This window comes from Ambystoma mexicanum, chromosome 6p (assembly GCF_040938575.1).
Source record: "Ambystoma mexicanum isolate Mex_15411 chromosome 6p, UKY_AmexF1_1, whole genome shotgun sequence".
In the NCBI taxonomy this organism is placed as follows: domain Eukaryota; kingdom Metazoa; phylum Chordata; class Amphibia; order Caudata; family Ambystomatidae; genus Ambystoma; species Ambystoma mexicanum.
The window spans coordinates 574,017,618-574,038,866 of NC_090935.1; the positions used below are offsets into that span (position 1 = coordinate 574,017,618).

The window sequence follows — 21,249 nt, forward strand, 5'->3', positions numbered from 1 at the left end:
TTGATTTGAATGCCAATAGACTCCGGTGGTCAGAGAAGACAGTAACCGGATGACGGGCCCCCAATAGATGATGTCGCCATTCGGCGAAAGCGTCTTTGACTGCCAGCAATTCTCTTTCCGTGATAGGATAGTTGCGCTCGTAAGGTGTCAATTTCCTCGAGAAGAACGCCACCGGATGGATCTCACCCGAATCCTGACAGGGTTGCGACAGAATAGCCCCGATGGCCGTCCCAGAAGCATCAGCTTCTACAAAAAATGGCAGGAGCAGATCGGGATGTTGTAGCACTGGCGCTGAAGAAAAGGCCGCTTTTAAGGTCTCGAAGGCAGATTGCGCTTCTGGTGTCCATCGGTATGGCTTTTTTGAGCTAGTTAAAGCCGTCAAAGGAGCTGAGATGGTAGAAAATGAAAAGATAAAGCGCCTGTAAAAGTTCGCGAACCCCAGGAATGACTGTAGGGCTTTGGTTGTAGTAGGGACAGGCCATTCCAAAACGGCCTTAACCTTAGACTGGCTCATCCGGATACCCCGGTTGGTAAGGTCATAACCTAGAAACTCAACCTCCGATGAATTGAAGATACACTTCTCGGCTTTGACAAAGAGATGGTTCTCTCTCAGCCTTTGTAAGACGGAACTCACATGTCGGGTGTGTTCACTCTTGGATGAGGAGTAAATCAGTATATCATCTAGATAGACCACAACAAACCGGTCCAGACAATCGTGAAATACATCATTCATGAAGGCTTGAAAGGTGGCCGGGGCGTTGCACAACCCGAAGGGCATCACTAGGTATTCGAATAACCCATACCGGGTCTTGAAGGCGGTTTTCCACTCGTCCCCTTCTCTTATGCGGACTAGATTGTAAGCACCCCGCAGATCAAGTTTGGTAAAGATCACGGAGGAACCCAGCTGATCCAAGAGTACTGAGATCAAGGGAAGAGGGTACTGGTTCTTGACTGTGATGGCGTTTAATGCCCTATAATCAATACAAGGGCGAAGGTCACCCTCTTTTTTAGGAACAAAAAACAGTGGGGACGCTGCCGGTGATCTCGATGATCTGATGAACCCCGTAGCCAATGCCTTGTCAATATACTCTTTTAGCACTTTGTCTTCTGGCAGTGTGAGTGAATAAACCCTGCCGGCAGGTATTTTAGCCCCTGGTACCAGGTCGATAGGACAATCATACGGCCTATGTGGGGGCAACTGTTCTGCTCCACCTTTATCGAAGACGTCCCGAAAAGAAGCGTATTCCACAGGGATGCTAGGTTCAGGGGCATTGGTAATTGCACCAATCAAGGCCATTGAGGCCACCAGGGCTTGACAGGAAGTGCCGGAAATGCTACTAGTCTGAAAACAGCTTTCGTTACAGACAGAGGAAGGAAACTGTACCACCTTCCTGGCCCAGTCAATGTCAGGATTGTGATGTTGAAACCATGGAATGCCCAATATCACACGAAGCTGGGGGGCCTTAATTAGGTCAAAAGTGAGTGTTTCGGTATGTCCATCGTTCGTTTGCATACGGACGAGGGACGTGCTTCGAGTAACCAGACCCGAGACCAGAGAAGAGCCGTCTACCGCATGTACGGCTTCAGGTTGTGGTTTAGAAACCACAGGAACGTTATTGCTCAGGGCATAATCATAATCCATATAATTCCCAGTAGCACCGGAATCAATTATAGCCTGAGAAGAGAAAGAACAGTCAGTTGAAGTGGTAAATACCACTGGCAGACTGACAGGCACGGTATCTGCCATATTGGAGTCCAAAGATAACACCCCCGGCATAGGGACTCCTGCTATCGCCGGGTTCTGGCGTTTCCCGCCTTCTTAACGGTCTCTTTGGACAATCCTTGAGGTGGTGCTCCGACGAACCACAGTACATGCATAAATCGTGGGATCGACGGTGTTCACGTTGTGCAGGAGACAACGGACCACGTACCGCCCCAATCTGCATAGGCTCAGAAGAAGCAGAGGAAGGAGGGTTAACAGAATCAAGGGGAAGGGGAACTGGAGTCATATTTTTCCGTTCTCCCTTCCGTTCAGATCTTCTAGCATCTATTTGTAGTACTAAATCAAGTAACTCCCCGAATGTAGTAGGAAGTACCGGCACCGTAGCAAGGATGTCTTTTAGCTCCTCAGACAATCCTTTGTAAAATACCGCAGATTTCTTTTCTTCCGGCCAATCCGTCTCGGCTGCCAGCTGATTGGACCTAGTGAGGTATGTAAACAGGGAAGACGTACCCTGGCGTAAATTCAAGAATTCTAGATCCGTGGCTTGTGACTTGTACCGGATATCAAATACCCTATTCATGGCTGTAATAAGAGCATTGCAGTCATACAAAACATAGCTATTAGATTCAAGCAAGGGATTAGCCCAGGCTGCCGCCGTCCCTCCAAGGTGCGAAAGGATAAAGGCCGCCTTTGTGGTGGGATTGGGAAAGGCCGAGGGGCGGCAAAGAAAATGCAGTTTGCATTGGTTGATAAATGTCCGGTACTGCTTTGGGTCCCCCGTAAAGCGTTCCGGAGGAGCCAACGGGAATTGGGTGGCCATCAGAACAGGGCCCGAGGAAAACCCCGAGGCGGAGGCCGAATGGGTACCGGAACCTGAGGCAGTAGCACCAGACGGATCAATTCCCAGTGTCTGGGGTGCAGGGAAGGGCCTTATGTTGTCAATCCGTTGGTGTAAGGCATCATGTGCGGCAGACATGTCTGCCCGTAGTTCGGATACCAAATGAACTAAAGTGGCCAGCGGATCCGCTTCTTCCATGGCTTCTGATTTTGTTACTCACCGGACGGGAAGTAAACCAATCGGTGGCCGGAAGACACAGGGCTGCACTATTGATTGAAGAGCTAGGTCGGGGCCTCCAACCTAGCCTCCTCTCTGTGAGGGCACAAGACCTTTTTAACGATATGACCCTCTGCTGGGTAGGACCAGGCAGATGGACTGATCGCTCAAAAGGGCGGGGAGGACACGCCGCCAAGAACCCAGCTGTAAAGGAAAAAACAAGAGGTGAGCAATTGGAACTTTAAGGAGAATCCTTTCCCTTGATACTTCTTTCTAGTAGTACCTGAGCTATGCCCTCCCCTTGTTTAAGGCAACCGGAACCACCTATAAGTAAGAAAGGAGAATGTAACCTATACTAATGATAGTTGTTGCTAGGCTACAAGGTATAGAATCATAAATTAAAGAACCCTTACCACGGATGTTGTTGTTGATTCTGAGTTATCCCAAAGGAGTCCAAAAACGGAAGTGCAAAATAATAAACGGGGAAGGTTAGTTAGGGAACTAAACCCGGGCGGAACGAGGGCCGCGCTAGAGTCGAGTGGGTGCACTCTCTGCAAGGCGTCCCTGTGCACTACTGGAGGATATCCAATGGAAGTCTGATTGTGGAGCTGATGGGAACAACAACTATATGAATTGTAGGTGATGATTTCGGTGACAGGCAAAGGCAGTCCGTGAGGGAGAAAAAAGGGTCTGGTACACGGTTCAGTAGTTTTTCCAAATCGGCAGGCAGAGGCAGTCCGTGAGGGAGAAAATAGGTCTGGTACACGGGTAATTATAGTAGGATCGAAGACGGAACTTCTATACACCGGGATGCAACTTTAATCAGAAGCAGCGATATTCCCGGTTGTGCAGTTTAAATCGGGAAGGGGAAAGGCGGAACCGGACGAAACCGAGGTTCACGCATCACGCCCCTCTGCTGAGAGCGGGAGGCGGAATGCTGGGAATCGTAGTTCAACTCGCCGCAGGGCGCCGCGGAGTGAGCCGAGGCCACTATTTTCCAGGGCAGTTGCCAGTGGGCGTAGAAAGGATTGGCGATGTGACGCATGCCCTTCCGAAGGGCTATAATCCTTCTCCGTGCCTGCCGAGGCGTAACACAAAGAGGCTGCAAGAGACCTAGCCCCCTTTATCACCACTATAATCAATTCCTCATTTAAAACCTGCACCATCCCCACCAATCTTAAGAACGCCTGGTTCTGCCCACTTCTAAAGAAACCCACACTTGACCCAAATATCCCAACCAATTACAGACCCATAACAACGGTCCCTTTCTTGGTAAAAATCATCGACAAGGCAGCTTACCTCCAGATACAGACCTACCTAGAGCTCAGTAATCTTCTGGGGCTCCGGCAGTCTGGCTTCAGACCCAAACACGGGACAGAAACGGCACTGATTGATCTGAAAAACCAAATTGATGAATTGAAGGACAAAAGGAACCTGGCCCTCTTACTGTTACTAGACCTCTCGGCCACCTTCGATTTGGTGGATCACAAGGTGCTATGTAAGCACCAGTCTTCTGCCCCCCACTTCTCCCCAGAAGCAACGGCCTGGATCCAATCCTTTCTGGATAATAGGTCTATGAGAGTCTTCACACCCTCTGCTTCTGCGGATCCAGTGCCCATTACATGTGGAGTACCACAAGGCTCATGCTTATCTCCCACAATGTACAATATTTTTACCAAGCCTCTGTTCGATGACCTAGACAATCTGGGTGTCACCTACACAAAACTATGCAGATGACACCCAGATCCTCATACCTATGTCAGGTGAATACGACACTGGGTCGGGCTTGGTCAATACAATCTATCTCATCATTCAGGCCTGGATGGCCTCTCATTGCCTATGTCTGAATGATGAAAAGACAGAACTCCTGCTACTGGGAGCTCCTGCTAAACCTATAAAACTAAATAATCAATTTAATTAATTTAATATTGATGGTATCGATATCAAAGTGGCCAAGGAGGAAAAACCTTGGGCTTCTACTTGGGCTTCTACTTAGACTGAACCCTGAGTCTAAACAGGCAAGTCAACTCAACAGCCTCACCCACAGCATAAACATTCAAGCTTATTCACGCCTGCAAACCTTTTCTATCGACAGCTAGCTGCATCACACTAGTGAGAGCCCTAATTCTATCAAAACTAAATTATTGCAATGCACTCTATCTTAGCTCTAGCAAACAGAACGTCAGTAAACTGCAAATTTTACACAACAATGCTCTAAGAATTGCACTAAGCATTCCAAGAAGACAGCATATCTCTGAGGCAAGACACAATAACAATTGGCTATCAGTTACGGAGAGGATACAGTTTAAAGTTGCTTCCCTTAACCCACAAATGCCTCACTAATTCAGCCCCAAAATACCTAATGGAGAAATTTGTCAAACATACATCGACACGCCCCACCAGGACCCTGCACTCCTTCTGCCTGAAAGTCCCTAGATACAAGCTGAAGAAAGTAGGGTGTAGTAGCTTTCCTGTCATGGCATCCCAGTTCTGGAATTCCCTGCCAACAACCCTAAGAGCTGACCAGTCATTCTTTAGCTTTAGGAAAAAAACAAAAGCTGGCTCCTTGCACAGGATCCATGACCTTCACCACTATGTAAAAAACAGAGTACAATGCTGTTTATATTCCTATGTAAATAGTCATGTTTATCTATGATTTATAATATTGCTAATAGTAATTAATTTAATTATTGTATAATGTAAATATTGACTTGCAACCTGAACGTACATTACCTGTAATTTGTAACTCTCAAGCAACTGGCAATGTACCCAGATACCTCCGGGTGTGGAGCGCTATATAAATAAATTAACAAATAGAGGCACGGAAACTGCTCTACAGAATACCCATGAAGACCTGCTCTCAAATTTCGATTGCGACTCTCCTTCCGTTCTCATCCTTCTGGATCTTTCCTCTGCCTTCAACACAGTAAATCATGCCACCCTGACAAATCGTCCCTGTGTCACCTTTGGGCCTGGCTGTCACGCACGGCGGTCTCTGGCAGCTGTGGAAGCGCTGGCGGTGGAGCGGCCATTGACCTAGCCGTCACGCCGCCCGCGCTTTCCTCGGCAGCGGTCTAGTCTTCCAGCCATCCGACCGACGACGTACATTTAACGAGCGCAAGCGCGTTGCAACCTTTTCGCGTTAGGCTTCCGGGTTGGTACGCTCCAGTCCTTTCCTTCGCGGCTTTTGCCGATCTCTCTCTCCTGTTTGCCTGCCGACTTCCAAATTGCTCTCAGCTCCCCTCTGCTCTACTTTGGCTCTCTTGATCTCTCTCTCCCTTGTTCTCCTGGGTCCTCCCCCCTCAGCCCATTTCATTGGCCTCCCAGCTTTGTAATATTGTTTCCCCCCTGAAACAGTCACCTTATTCTACTTACTGTGGTTTTGCTAATCGGTTGAAGCTACTCAGTTCTCACCTTGTATCCTGCTGCCATCTTCATCAAGGAAGGGGTTTTTTGTGCCTCAAGGCTTTTTCCCCTTAATCGGTCTGCCCCGGAACGGGGGCCCCCTTGGCCCCGTGTCAGAGGGGCAGGGTGGCTTCTCTCGAGGCAGACCTCATCCACACTCCAGGGAGGAGACATTGAGAAAGAAGAGATTCGGACTCGCATCGGACGAGGAGACTACAGGTGAGCAGGAGGGTGTAAGGGGCACTCCGAGAAGAGGGGTGAAATTGACGGAATCCAGGAGTGAGCCTGACAGTTTGCAACGCCAAGAAGGGAAAATGGCCACCCCAGAACAAATACAAGAACTAGTGGCCGCAGTCCAGGCCATGAACGTAGAATTACAGAACGTGAAGGCCGATAATGCAGTCTTGAGACAGATGGTCTCTACTCGGGAACCTAGGGATTCTGACTTACCTCCTATGGCCCTATCCTCGGGCAAGTTCGATGGAACTCCGAAGCGCCTCAAGGAATTTTTGGAGGCCTGCTCCATTTATTTCGCCTTTAGACCTCAGTTGTTTCTCAATGATCACACCAAGGTGGGATTTATGATATCCAATTTAACAGGGAATGCCTTTGCCTGGGCAGCCCCTCTAGTGACCAACAATAATCCTATAATCAGAGACTACGGGGTTTTTTTGGCCTTACTGCGTCAGACTTTTGAACAGCCTGAAATCATACATGTTGCGGCAGAAGAACTCTTGGATATGCATCAAGGTTCCAGTGATTTGCTGACTTATATCTCCACTTTTAAACGTTTGGCTTCAGAGGCTGGATGGCCAGAACGGGCCCAGTACACAATATTCCGCCGGGGTTTGAAGGAGGAGATAAAGGACGAACTGGCAAGGATAGCCCGCCCCACCACCTTGTCTGATTTATTCTCCATTGTTACCCAGATTGACTATCACCTCAGTGAACGCAAGGCGGAGAGGAAGAAGCAAAGAACCCCTGGCCCCTTTCTACCGAGTACCCACTCATTGCCCTCCCTGCCTCATTCCAGTAACAAGGAAGAACCGATGCAAGTGGGGCCCGCTAGATCCCCTTGACACCTGAAGAGAGAAGACGTTGGAGGGATGCTGGCCTCTGCATGTATTGTGGATCAGGTGCACACCTACTTCGGAACTGTCCAGAAGTACCGCCTAAACGGTTGGGAAACGAACAACCTCGGTACTGAAAGGGACGAGTAACCGAGGTCAGAGCGCTAGTCCCTATGTCACTATGACGGTGGCTCCACACCCAACCAAGTTGGACTCTCGCCTCATGGCCGTTCCTATCCAGTTGGAAACTCCGACAGAAGTACTTACCACCATGGCCTTGGTGGATTGTGGTGCCGCAGGGGTATTTATGGATACCATGTGGGCACATCAACAAGGACTCCCTCTGCTTAGACGGGATGAATTCCAGAAGGTAGAAGGTGTAGATGGTTCCCCGCTTTCATCAGGGCCTATTACCCATTCCACGGTATCCTTGAAAGTCCGCATATTCCAACATTCGGAACAGTTACAATTCGACTTGATCCGAGCAGCACATTTCCCAGTAATCCTTGGGATTCCATGGCTGAGGAGGCATAATCCGCTCATCGATTGGGCGCAGAACACCATGGCCTTTACCTCCTCATACTGTAAACAGAATTGTTCAGTTCATTCCTCAGAAGAATTGGTCCAAATCCTTACTCCCCAACAAGAAGGAGAAAATGAGATTTGTAAGGTTCCCCCGGAGTTGGCCGAATTCACAGAAGTCTTCAAAGATAATCTTGTCTTGGATCTACCCCCACATAGGCCGGAAGACTGTGCCATCGAGCTGGTACCAGATGCTCTGGTTCCGTTTAGCCGCATGTTTTCTTTGTTTCTACTGGAGAAGAGGACTCTTCGCAATTATTTGGATTCTCATTTGACCAACGGCCTCATTCGTCCTTCCAAATCTCCGGCTGGAGCCTCTCTATTCTTCATACCTAAGAGAGATTCCTCAGAATTAAGGCCGTGTATTGACTATCGGGGTCTGAACAAGGTCACGGTTTGTGACCGCTATCCGATGCCTTTGATAACAGACATATTGGAAGCCGTCCAGAGTTCTACCACCTTCTCTAAGTTAGACCTCCGGAGTGCTTACCATCTGCTCCGAATAAAGGATGGGGACGAGTGGAAGACTGCTTTCCGGACTCCGTTTGGCCTTTTTGAATATCGAGTGATGCCATTTGGCTTGGTTAACGCGCCTGCCATATTTCAGCGCTTCATGGATCGCCTGTTTTCTGATCTGTTATACCTCAGTGTCATAGTATACCTGGATGACATCTTAGTTTTTTCGAAGTCCACCTCAGAACATGCCTTGCATCTCCAGACGGTCCTACATCGTTTACAGTCGCAACATCTATTAGTCAAACCCGAGAAGTGTCTCTTCAATAGGTCTTCCGTTCCATATTTGGGATACATTCTTTCCCAGGAAGGTATCACCATGGACCCGAGGAAGGTATCTGCCATCTTGGACTGGCCCACGCCCACCTCTTTGAAAGACGTCCAACGGTTCCTAGGTCTGGCCAACTTCTACAGGAAATTCATCAGCCAATTTTCGCAGATTGTGCTGCCCATTACCTCTCTACTTAAAAAGGATGCCAAACCTTTTCTCTGGTCGGAACTAGCTGATCAAGCCTTTATCGATCTCAAAAGGAGATTCTGTTCTGCTCCTATCCTATCTCAACCAGATCAAGACCATCCTTTTATAGTCGAGGCCGACGCCTCTGCGAGCGCCTTAGGTGCTGTACTCCTTCAACTGAAGGATGGCGAAGAACATCCAATTGCATATCTATCCAAGACTCTTTCCACAAGTCAACAGAACTACTCTGTTATCGAAAAGGAACTTTTGGCTCTCAAAGTGGCCTGTGAAGAATGGAGACACCTGCTACAAGGCGGAACGCATCCATTTACATTACGTACCGACCATAAGAATCTGAAGATCCTCCGTAATATGGAATGTGTCAATTCAAGGCAGGCTCGCTGGGCGCATTTCTTCAGCCAGTATGATTTTACCATTACCTACATTCCTGGCACCCAAAACAACGTGGCAGACGCCCTGTCTAGAAGTCGGTCTACAGACTATCACTCTTCCTCCGTTAGCCACCCTATGTTTTCCCGAAACAAGATCGTGGGGATAGTTTCCTCGTTCCTGCAAGAGACTAAGACAGTAACCAAACCTAATTTGGCAACCACTGTACCCGGTGACTTACGTTCTCAGATCCATTGGTCTGAGGGTCTTCTACTGGTGGGACAGCGTCTGTACGTTCCCTCTAAGTCCTTACAGCTTAAAGTTCTGGAATGGGGTCACAACCATGTAACCGCAGGGCACAGGGGAATCCGAGGTACCTTAGAACTAATTTCTCTGTCTTTTTTTTGGCCTTCACTCTCCCGAGATGTAAGGCAACACTGTAAAACGTGTGTTGTGTGCGCCCAGAATAAGAACCTCACCCACAAACCCTATGGGTTGCTTCTGCAGCCGGATTTGCCAAGCCGACCATGGTCCCAAATCTCTACTGACTTTATAGTGGACCTGCCCAAATCCCAGGGGTCGACTTGTCTCATGGTTACAATTGACACGTTCACCAAGCTATCCCATTTTTCCGCATTGCGGGGAGTGCCGTCAGCCACCGAGATGGCAGATGTCTTTCTCAGGGACATTTTTAGGCTCCACGGACTTCCTGACAAGATCATTTCTGACCGGGGTAGTCAGTATACATCTCGATTCTGGGGTGCCCTGTGTCAACGGTTAGGAATAGAGAGGGCTTTGTCATCAGGCTTCCATCCCCAGACCAATGGTCAGACGGAGCGGCTTAATGCTACTCTCGAGCAATACCTTAGGTGTTATGTCAATAAAAATCAGGACAATTGGGTGAACCTTCTGCCCACCGCCGAATTCGCGTATAATAACGCTGTGCACTCGGCAACGGGACTCAGCCCTTTTTGTTGTTCTTATGGCTTTCATCCTTGCAGTATTCTCCCAGTATTTTCCTCGCCTACTAATATACCCACCATTGAATCCACCCTGGATCTAATAACTACAGCCCACACTACAGCTCAACAGAGTTTAGCTTCGGCTAGACGCAAGTACAAAGACCTATCCGATCGAGCTCGTTTACCCTGTCCCGACTGGAAGGAGGGCGATCGGGTCTGGTTATCTACTAAATACTTACCTAGGTGGGTACATCCGACCAAACTAACGCCACGATATATAGGACCCTTCAAGATAATCAAGAGGATTAACCCAGTGGCCTTCAAATTACAACTTCCCAAGTCCATGAATCGGGTACACCCAGTCTTTCACTCCTCCCTTCTCCGCCCAGTAGATCCAAGCACCCCAGTTAGGAAGACTACAGGGTTATTGGGAAATCCCAAGTCTATACCTAAAGAATATGAGGTATCTGCCATCTTAGATTCCAGATATCGCAAGGGTAGGTTGGAATACCTGGTGTCATGGAAAAACTATCCCAGTTCAGAGGACTCCTGGGAGCCCAAGTCGCATGTACATGCGCCTAGGCTTGTCAAGCGGTTTCACCGAACACATCCAGGGAAACCCGGTGGGTTCGGGTCTGGAGGGGGGTATACTGTCACGCATGGCGGTCGCTGGCAGCTGTGGAAGCGCTGGCGGTGGAGCGGCCATTGACCTAGCCGTCACGCCGCCCGCGCTTTCCTCGTCAACGGTCTAGTCTTCCAGCCATCCGACCGACGACGTACATTTAACGAGCGCCAACCCGGACGCAAGCGCGTTGCAACCTTTTCGCGTTAGGCTTCCGGGTTGGTACGCTCCAGTCCTTTCCTTCGCGGCTTCTGCCGATCTCTCTCTCCTGTTTGCCTGCCGACTTCCAAATTGCTCTCAGCTCCCCTCTGCTCTACTTTGGCTCTCTTGATCTCTCTCTCCCTTGTTCTCCTGGGTCCTCCCCCCTCAGCCCATTTCATTGGCCTCCCAGCTTTGTAATATTGTTTCCCCCCTGAAACAGTCGCCTTATTCTACTTACTGTGGTTTTGCTAATCGGTTGAAGCTACTCAGTTCTCACCTTGTATCCTGCTGCCATCTTCATCAAGGAAGGGGTTTTTTGTGCCTCAAGGCTTTTTCCCCTTAATCGGTCTGCCCCGGAACGGGGGCCCCCTTGGCCCCGTGTCAGAGGGGCAGGGTGGCTTCCTCTCGAGGCACACCTCATCCACACTCCAGGGAGGAGACATTGAGAAAGAAGAGATTCGGACTCGCATCGGACGAGGAGACTACAGGTGAGCAGGAGGGTGTAAGGGGCACTCCGAGAAGAGGGGTGAAATTGACAGAATCCAGGAGTGAGCCTGACACTGGCACTGGATTGGTTGACCGCATTCCTCTCTGACCAACCTTCCCAGGTTCAAGAGGGCCCTTTTCTCTCCCCTATCACACTCTCCACCTATGGCATTCCTCAAGGCTCTACCCTCTTGCTGTGGCTCTTCAACATTTACCCTCCACCTCTGGCCCAACTAATCTCCTCCTTCTCTCCTCACTTCCAGTGTTTGCAGACAACACGCAGCTCTCCTTCAAGTTTCCCTCTACTGCCTCTTCTTCCTCTTCTGTCATCCCTGGCTCTCTGATTGCTATTCAGGCATGGTGTTCCACCAACAATATCTGCCTTAATGCCAGTATGTCTGAGATCCTTCTCATTGGGACCCCAGCTCCTTCTTTCCCTCACACCCTCCGGCTAACCTCTATGGACCCTGTGAGAAACCTGATAGCGTCCTCACATTTTCTCCCCTCGAATCTTTTGCTCAGGTGGCCTGGGAAGGGCCATCACTCTTGGATCCCGAACCTGGGGATGGACAAGCGAGGGAAGATCAACTGAGTAGGGGGTCCTTGGGGAGTGGGAAGAAGATGCATGAAGGGGAAACACAATATCACCCTTTTTCTACTGACGAATAATCTACCCTTATCGCTCCCACAACCTCTTTGGGTTATTGTAAAACCTGTCCACACATTGTCCCACATATAACATCTACTAGTACTGAGATATCCCCCTTTTCCTGATTATCAATCACCCTACTCTCCCTCCGTCTTTATGGGCTATTATAAGTTCTATCCCGGTTCCCCCTCACCAATTCCAACACATACTGAGACGAGGAAGAGACGTCAGAGAGTAGAGAAGATTACCTATGGGAAAAGTCCATGCAGTACTGTGAGGAGGAAGATGCACATAGAGGCACATCAATATCTTCATAGCCCATGTCCCACTAACAAGGCCAGGCAGGGTTAGGCAATTGAAATCAACCATGCCCACCTGGAGCCTATCAAGTCTTCAGTGGCGTATAAAAGGAACACTCGCAATCAGCAAAGAGAGTGAGTTGGGAGGAGAGCTGAGGAGCCGTGGCTGCCCAACACCAGCAGGGAAAAACAGGGACACTGAGACGCCGAGGGTATGTGTGAGGAAGCATCCGGGAGAAGAGTGGCTAATGACCCCTGTTTCCAGCAAATGAGAAAAGTCCAAAGAAAGGAGCCGGGAGGAATTACAAAGATACAAAGTAAAAGAGCGGTTGTGTGTATGGTTACACGTTCTGGAATTACTCTGTGTAAAGAAAGAAAGTGTCTGCAAAGAGGGGGACTATGCGCGGACACGAAAAGTGAGCGAAATAGAGATCCTAAAAAAGGGGAGCTGTGTGAGACATGAAGTGGTAACAAAATTCCCCAAACTGATAGAAACGTATTGACATTAAGCAAAGTGTGTTGGAAAAGCATTTGGGTGGCCACCAGGTGGGAGATTGATTCTGGCTGGCCAGAGAGACCCCAGAATAAGCAAGGAGTGTTGGAAAAGCAACGGGGTGGCCGCTAGGCATGAGATTGATCCAGGTTGGCTGCAGAGACCCCAGCATAAGGAAAAGAAAGAGAACTCTATTAAGGAGTAGGCACCTGGTAACGTAAACCTGTAATGGGTGGACCGTGTGGTTTGACAACTGCGCCACAATCAGGGGAGCCCAATTGAAAGCAAGGAGCTGCATGATCTAATAAAAGAGAAATGCTAAAAGCACTTGGTTCAGAATGGGTAAGGGAGTCCCGAAAGAAGACAAGTGTGCTGTGATGTTAACAAATGGAACTTTTGTGAGTGAGTTTAACTTTTTGTGTTAAAGGAAATACAATTAAATCAGTTGAACAGAGGTAACCATAATGTTCTAAGTTTGGGCGAGGGAATCCTAAGAGACCCATTGAAGAAGTGTGAAATAGAGCGATTCTGGGTTCTTGGAAAGGAGACCCGGAGAAGCCCAAAGAACTTACCAGGAAAAGGTACAGTGAACTTGTTTTGCCAAGTGAACTTTTTGTCAGGTGAACTTTGTGCCAAGTTAACTTTTCTTTGCCAAGTGAAACTTGGGAGATTTGTGAAACCTTCTAATCCTGAGTACCTTAAACGTGGGAAAGGGAGCTGTAGAAAGGCTCAATTGTCACATTAACTTTACTTTGAACACTATTGAGTTGGTCATATCCCATTCACCCTATTATTTTGTAGAAGTGAGGACAAACATAGGTTTTGACACAGACAGTATTTTGTTTTGGATTGACAGACTTAGACTTCCCTTCCTTTTCTTTCCGTTAGGGAACATTCCAATCTTAGAGTTAGGGCAAGTTAGGCGTTACACCATCCTGACCATTGAGAAAAAAGGTTTTCAAACTGTGTTTCACTTATCTGTCTCATCGCCTGATACCATGTCTGTCACACAGCCCCATACTCTCACCCTCTTGTGAGGCAAAAAAACATGGTGTCATCTTGAACTCCTCTCTCTCCTTCACACCTCACATCGCGGACCTTGCCAAGAAGGCCCACTAACAGTTGCACCTCCTCAGAGGCATTCTTCCTTTCCTCACCGTCCCACAGAAACTCACTGGGCCTCATTACGACTTTGGAGGTAGCTATGGTGCTATCAGCGCCATGGCTGCCTCCAAAATCGTGTCTGGGTCCGGGTTCCCTGAATGGGGAATTACTGGGCCATTCCGAGTATGGAGGGCCCGGTAATTCCTCCTTCAGGGAACCCGGGCCCGGCCCTTCCCCATTCCCATTTGAGCTCCCATACGGCTCAATGGGAATGGGGAGGGAGCTAACAACGGGCCCACTCATAATGGGCCCGTTGTTTGCTCCCTGCTTCCCTTGCGGGACCCGCTATGGACGTCTGGATAAACCCGCGAGGGAGAACCTCGTAATAGTGCGGGGTGGGTTTAACAGCGCCAGCACCATTACCGGCGCCATTAAACCCATTCCGCACATGTTGTAATGAGGCCCCATGTCTCCAGAGCTCTGGTTCTCACTAGGCTGGACTACTGCAACAGCCTCAATCTTCTTTTATTCTCCCTTCGCACCCTTCAACTAATACAGAATAGGACTGCAAGATTTATCCTTGGCCTGAAGCCCAGGGACTGCATCTCTACAGCCCTAAAATCTCTCTGCTGGCTCCCAGTTGATGCACATATCAAGAGCAAGACCCTCTGCATCATCCACAAAGCTTTCTGGGGCCTGGGACACCCCTATATCCAACTGTCTCTCCCTAAATACCTCCCTGCTAAAGCCCTCCAGTCTTCTAGCTCCAATTCTCTGCAGATCAAATGCTTCGCTAAGCAGTTAGTGGGGGGTAGAGCTCTCTCCTCTGCAGGAGCCTGCCTCTGGAATGGTCTCCCTGCCCCTCTCAGGCTTGAGGCGGATCTCCTTTAGTTCTGGAAGCTCCTCAAGACCATCCTTTTCTTTTCTTCCTTCCCTCACCCTTCCCCTCCTAACACACCCATCTGCAGCAGTGACTGGCTGCCTGGTTCCCTCTAAGTTCTACAGGGCAGTCCTTCCCCGGCTCACATTTAGCATGTGGACCCTCACCTCTGCACCCATGCAATCCCTGGCACTTGCCCTCCTGTCCTCCCCTTAGCACTTGCCTAGCCCCTATGGCCCTTCCCCCTCCTACATTCCCTCTTTTCTCTTGCACTCTCTCTCTCTCCTCTCCACCCTGCACGTCCCTTGCAAAACTAGCACTTTGCATTCACGGAGACCGGCACTTACCCCCCCCCTCTCCCTCGAGTATCAGCATACTTCATCGAAAAAAACGTGACCTTTTAAATTTGACCGAAGGTTTTGATTGTTTTTGGGGGAATTTTGGTCATATTTAATTAAATATATATATATGGGTTGTGGTAAGGAAATAGGTTAAGGTGGGGGTAAGTGCCCCGTTGTGCAGGGGCCTCCCTCTGAATTTTAGAGCAAATAAACGACCAAACAAAATTAGTCAAATTGGAAAAGGTGAAAATTGTTCAATCAAGTAGACCTAAACCCTCCCTCGAACTTCTTGTTATTGCACTTGCACGATCTGAATGTCACATGGCCTAGCAGGACCATTATTGTTATCTTTCTCCCTTGATTCCCCCGCCCCCTCTTTTTGTCTTGTGACGCCTTGAAACACCATTTGTTGTATAGGCACCTTACAATCATCCAGTAAATAAATAAATAGTCAGCACTCTGTAAATAACATATGTCTATCACTATGCAACATAACAATTACGAGATATGTAGGTATAATTCAGAAGGGTATTTACAATGTTTGAACTACAAATACAATCCTACTTTGTCCCCTTTCCACTAAAGCTCATATTGGCACTAATCCTGGAAGACCTTTCCCACAATAAACCTGTGATTCGCCAAAAATGGAATTCAGATGAAAATGTTTGGCTGGAGCTCGCTTTCATTCACAGCCAGCTTTTAGAGAGGCAGGATGATGAGGCTGAAGGCAAGCATTGGAGTTTTTGGGACGTTTAGGGATATTTGGAGCAGTTGTAAGGCAAAAAGGGTAAAAGGAATTAGTGTGTGACTGGGACCCAATCAAAGACTGCGATTTACGTTTAATTTTCCTTATGCAACATTGTCTGACACATTCAGTGATTTGGAGTGAGTGGACAACACATGTTGAATCACCAGTGATTTGGAGAAGCAGGTGACACACCAATCAGTGTACATCCCTTGAAGTGAGTGGATGAGACAAGTGTCATCGGGTGACATTTGAAATTAGAAACTAGAGAAGCCGAGAATACATGAGAGCAGCATGTGGGAGAGTCACACTTGCCTCATTTTGTTAGGGGGATTATCAGAGATTTGGAGATGATATGTGATGAAATATGCACTGTTCTGCTGGAGTAAAGGGATGATAATAGTTTCTAAACTCCGGCTCAGAATCCACACCATTACTGCACCGGCAGAGATCACAATCATAAAGGTGAAGCAGGTACAACATTGTAAGGCAGATCCCTTTTTGCCAATACAAGTAATTCAAAGAGCCAAATAATGTAATGCACGAGATATGAGACAAACAAAGATTTATTTTAACTGCCAGGGCAGGGAAATATCTAAAATAAATTCAAATTCTATAGAAGAAAATGGTTGGTTATATAGTCATTACAGAAAGGAACAAGACAACAGTTGTTGTTAACTGTTCATTGGCTCGTGTGATTAACAATATTGGTACTTCTATACATTTTGTACATTCATTGGTCTATTCTAACCACGTTGTAAGGTGATGTGCTTGCTGGTTACCTCATTAACAGTAAAGTCATTTCTGTTCTCACGCGCTGCAATTGGACAGAAGCATTCGACACATGTATCAGTCAGAACTACTTTTACCATTGGTTGCCCCAGGAGGTGTAGAAGTGGAGTGAATGATTATAGACATTTTGACCAATCATCTTCATGAGATGTGACAGTTTGACACAACTCTTTTAACAACAACTTCCTATTTATCTGCTCCCACCATTGTGAACTGCTTAATATCAGTTCATTTTGCAACTCCATTGTTGGAAATAATTACTTGCATGTCCTTCCTGTTCTCAAGAGCTAATCTAATCTGTCTTTGACCTTACGAGCTGGGGGTTAGCTGCTTGCATTATGAATTATCATGGGTTTTCTGTCTTCAATATTACGTTCATGTGATGTGGCTTTGGTGTATACTATTATACTGAATACTGGATCTTGTGGGGTACTAGTGCAATCCCAGTGGTGCTCTTGTGAATCATAGCTTAATGAAGGGTCCCTATCACCTATGCATTCACATGATGTGAGTTAGATGCAAGCCTCTGTTTTGGTTGATAATTCTAATCATGGCTTTGTGTATTATGGTGCTTTGTATAACTGATTCTTTCACACAGAGAACTCTGCGAGTGCAATTTACCCTACTGGAGTCAGTGTTGTGCTATAATTGTTCTAGCTCTGCGACTATGCTTCTTCATATTTTGCTGCTCGACTCGTGCCAGCTTGTGACCTCCTTGAAGTTGCGTTTTGGCTGTCTTCTTACGGACATAAATTGCTATAACTCTCCGGAACATGGCTGTCCGAACTTGGTAAACCTGAGGCGTCCTGGCCAATCAGTGTACAGTGTCTTGTCCTTAAACTCTGGGGCCTAGTATCTGTTCGTGTTCCTCTTGTGTGACTTCACTACTGTGGACTAAACTCTGGGAAAGCTTTCTCCCCCTTGCATCGGCCAATCATTGTGTGACATTCAACTGTAGAGGAGCAGTTGGATGCATTATCCCTAACTTTCGCCCCCTCACCACCATGAAATTGGAACAGTAGAAGAAGAGCTCTGTATGGGACCCCATGTGTTGTTCCCTTACAGCATTCAGTTTACCAGAGACAATATGCAATCAGACAGCCGTATCGAGTGTACCCTCGTACCCTCGTACTGAAACTGTGTAAGAATGTGGAAGGATGTCAGCACGCACCATTGGACATCATGGACCGCTGAGTGAAACCTGATGAGGGCAGGGTGATGTCATGAAGCAAATATACAAAACCATACTGAAACGATATGAAAATACTTAAGTGAGACAATGTAACTGTAGTAACAAGACAAACATGTACAAAATTATAAAGTAATCATGAATGCAAAAGAAGGCAAACTCATCACAAGGTTGGCGGTTTCCCGGCAGTCATTGCGCCGGGATACCGCCAGCGCAAATAGCGTTACTGCTACTAGGTCTGGCACTATTAAGACCAGATCACGAGTAGCGGTAAGACGGTAAATCCCCTCTTGGGTTCATAGTGCCAAAAACGGGCAGAAAGGGGAAATTCTTACCTCCAGCAAAAAGCTGGAGGTAAAAATCCTACTTTCCGCCCAGCTCATGATTGGGCCTATCCTTAAATGTGGCGGTAATAGCGGTACCACAGCATTTGAGGGCTACCACCCATCTTGTGATGAGGCCCAAAGTAACCTGCTGACCAATAAGTGTCAATACGCAGTGACGCAAGGTAGAAAATACATATTGAAGCTTGCTATAGGGGAATATATAACGTGGCTAGGACGGCCATAATTGGAAAATGGATGCCGGCTTGTGTCAAAATTCAATTCAGCTACATCAGAAACAGATAAGATCAGATCAGTGTTGATGAGTCACGAGACGCTGGAAGAACAGCTTCGTGTGCAAAACAAAGAGGAGTCTATGTTGGCTTGGGATCAAGGAATAGCTGGAAAGCACAAAGGGAGGCAGATGGATAAGCCATGGATGAGACCTATTTCTCTTAGATTACAGAAGAAGAAAACATCTGCAAGAGCCCCTTATTTGACAATTAAAAGTGTATAAAGCCTTTACAAGGTAGAGTGAGCAAGTCTTTAGAGGCGAAGAAGAACAATGAGACTCAGTATAATAAGAGTAAGTAAGAGGTCACAATTGACAAATCCATGGTCTCTTCACATGTGACTCAGGAGTCAAACACAAGGTCTATTCAGTAAGCCTCAGATGAAGATAGTGATGTGCTTATACTCCCTTGAATGTCCCAGAACAGAGAACAGGCTACAATGCCAAATACAGAAGGGTAACTTTGGCGCATGGTCAGACTGATGAGAGATGATGGACTAATTGGGAAAGTGGGGAGTAATCTGACGTGATTCAAGCACCTGCGTTTCATTTTGCTTATGTGCTGCTAGCCGACCCGAAAGTCCAAGGTTGGGTGAGAATGCCAACCAATCAGTGGCTCTATGGGGCAACCTGCTATACAATGTTGAATAGACCAATACACTGCCATTTTGTTCGCTATAATCAGTATTATACGTATTTAGAGGTCGTTTTGGGAATGCCTCACTGATAAGAGACAGCCAATGGTGTGCTAACCCATATGTATTCTATAAGTAGATATGTTCCCCTAACCAATCCCTCCTGCTAATAGGTTTTACAGTTTGCCACGTAGGATGGCATCATAGATGATGCATATTGGGGTATAAGACCTCTGTGTAATCAAGTTGTGTGTGTGTGCAATCATCAGTTTGACATCTGCCAGTTGACCCTGCTTTATTAAATTGAGAATAAAGTAGTACTTTGCCATGTTCTTCTGTCCGTTTATTTGATCTGATATCTTTATTGGTAATTCCATCTAGCACAAGAGATGCTTCAAGGTGTTAGAGAACATGTTGGTATCGGTTCGGATGGTTCAGGTCTAATCAACCTGGGCCCAGATCCAGATTTTCGGACATTTGGCTGCTCCCGCCATTAGCCAGAAGACCGCAGAGCTTCCTGTGGAGAATGGGACACACCAAAAAACACATATAATAAAATACAGTTGTCAGGTCCCCCTTTGACGAAATCCCTGTCCGGTCCCCGCATGTGCCCTGTGGACGGAAGGCAAACTGGTCAGTTGAGTCAGTGTTGATGCTGAGGGAATCGAGCTGTGCCACGGGCCGAAGTAGAACATAGAAAGTGGCAAAAATAGGGGGAGGCACTGTGTTGTAAATAATATACATATAGAAGTAACAGGACGTTTGGGGATTATAAAGATGAGAAGTAGATACCTCGATTCCTGGTTCCAAGGGGACAGAAGGATATGCACGAAAAGATTCCAAATAGCGGTGTTAAGGATTCCTGAGGCAAGGTCAACAAAAAGATTGCATATAAAGCTCCAAGATGGAATAAAAATGAGAGTAGATTCATTTACTAAAGAGAGTAAAGGAAGGCGCAAGCAGAACATTTTTAAAAGTGCATGTGTGTGGGGTTATAAATATATCAGTATAAAGCTTTTGTTGAGTTTAAACTAGTAGATATAAAACGATAGTAAAAAATCAAGATGATTATTAAGATTTATTAATCAAGAGATTGACGTTAATCAGGAGGGTGAAAATCAAAGGAAAATAATTAATAAATAAAGAAAAGATTCTTAAAATATCAACGATAAAACAAGATATTAACAATTGATAAATTGTGTAAACGAAGGAACAAAAAGTACATCATTGTGTAGAGTTTTAAAAAGTGAATAAAATATTTTGATTTTTGGATAATTAAACAACAATTTATGGTGCCTGCTCTAATTGATCAGTGTGGTATATTTGATAACATAAAGAGAAGAATAAAAATCCGGTAGGTATAGACAGTCCAAATCTACTTGTCACCATGGGGAACACTCCTCTTCTACACTTATTCAGGACATTGCCAAGATAAACAGCTAAAATAAGGAAATATCATTCGGAATGGGTCCGGAGCATGATTAATAAGACACTCATGCGGGGGCTGCAGGCGGGTTTGTTGTCAAAAAAGGTATTGCAACATGTGATGACGTATTTGCATGTTACATATAAGGGAAAGAAGTAACGGAAAAGGTTGGCTGTTTTAGAGCTATGGAAGATGTACCAGAGTGAGAAATAAGATCCAGCAGAGAAGGAGTGGATACTTAATTTGCATAAAGGGGAGGATAAATTGCCCTTTCCCCTCCTGAAAACAAGAGCGTATACACAGAGGAGAAGGGATTTTATACTGTAAAGGAATTGAAAGCAGCTGCAGGGTATAACAGTGAGGACAATGTGGACGAGAGTAAAAACAGAGAACGCAAATATATCTCCATATGCGATGAAAGTAAACAGTGTGATGAATGATTGATTGATTTGATTGATTTGTTATTTATTATGCACATATACATACGTGTTTCAAGGTGCACCAAGGTAAGGGAGGGAGAACAAATGGAGGACAAGACAACCATCTTACTAGACCTCGTCTCATTGAGATTGTGCAAGTGTGCAACAAGAAGCGCAGGCTATAGGGAGAAGTGCAC

At 46.8% G+C, this 21,249-nt stretch overlaps 1 protein-coding gene across 2 annotated transcripts in view; it reads left to right on the top strand.

Moving 5' to 3' along the window:
• LOC138511606 (E3 ubiquitin-protein ligase TRIM39-like) overlaps positions 1 to 21,249 on the top strand; it is a 1,024,620-nt gene that overhangs the window by 231,133 nt on the left and 772,238 nt on the right. The window lies entirely within an intron of this gene.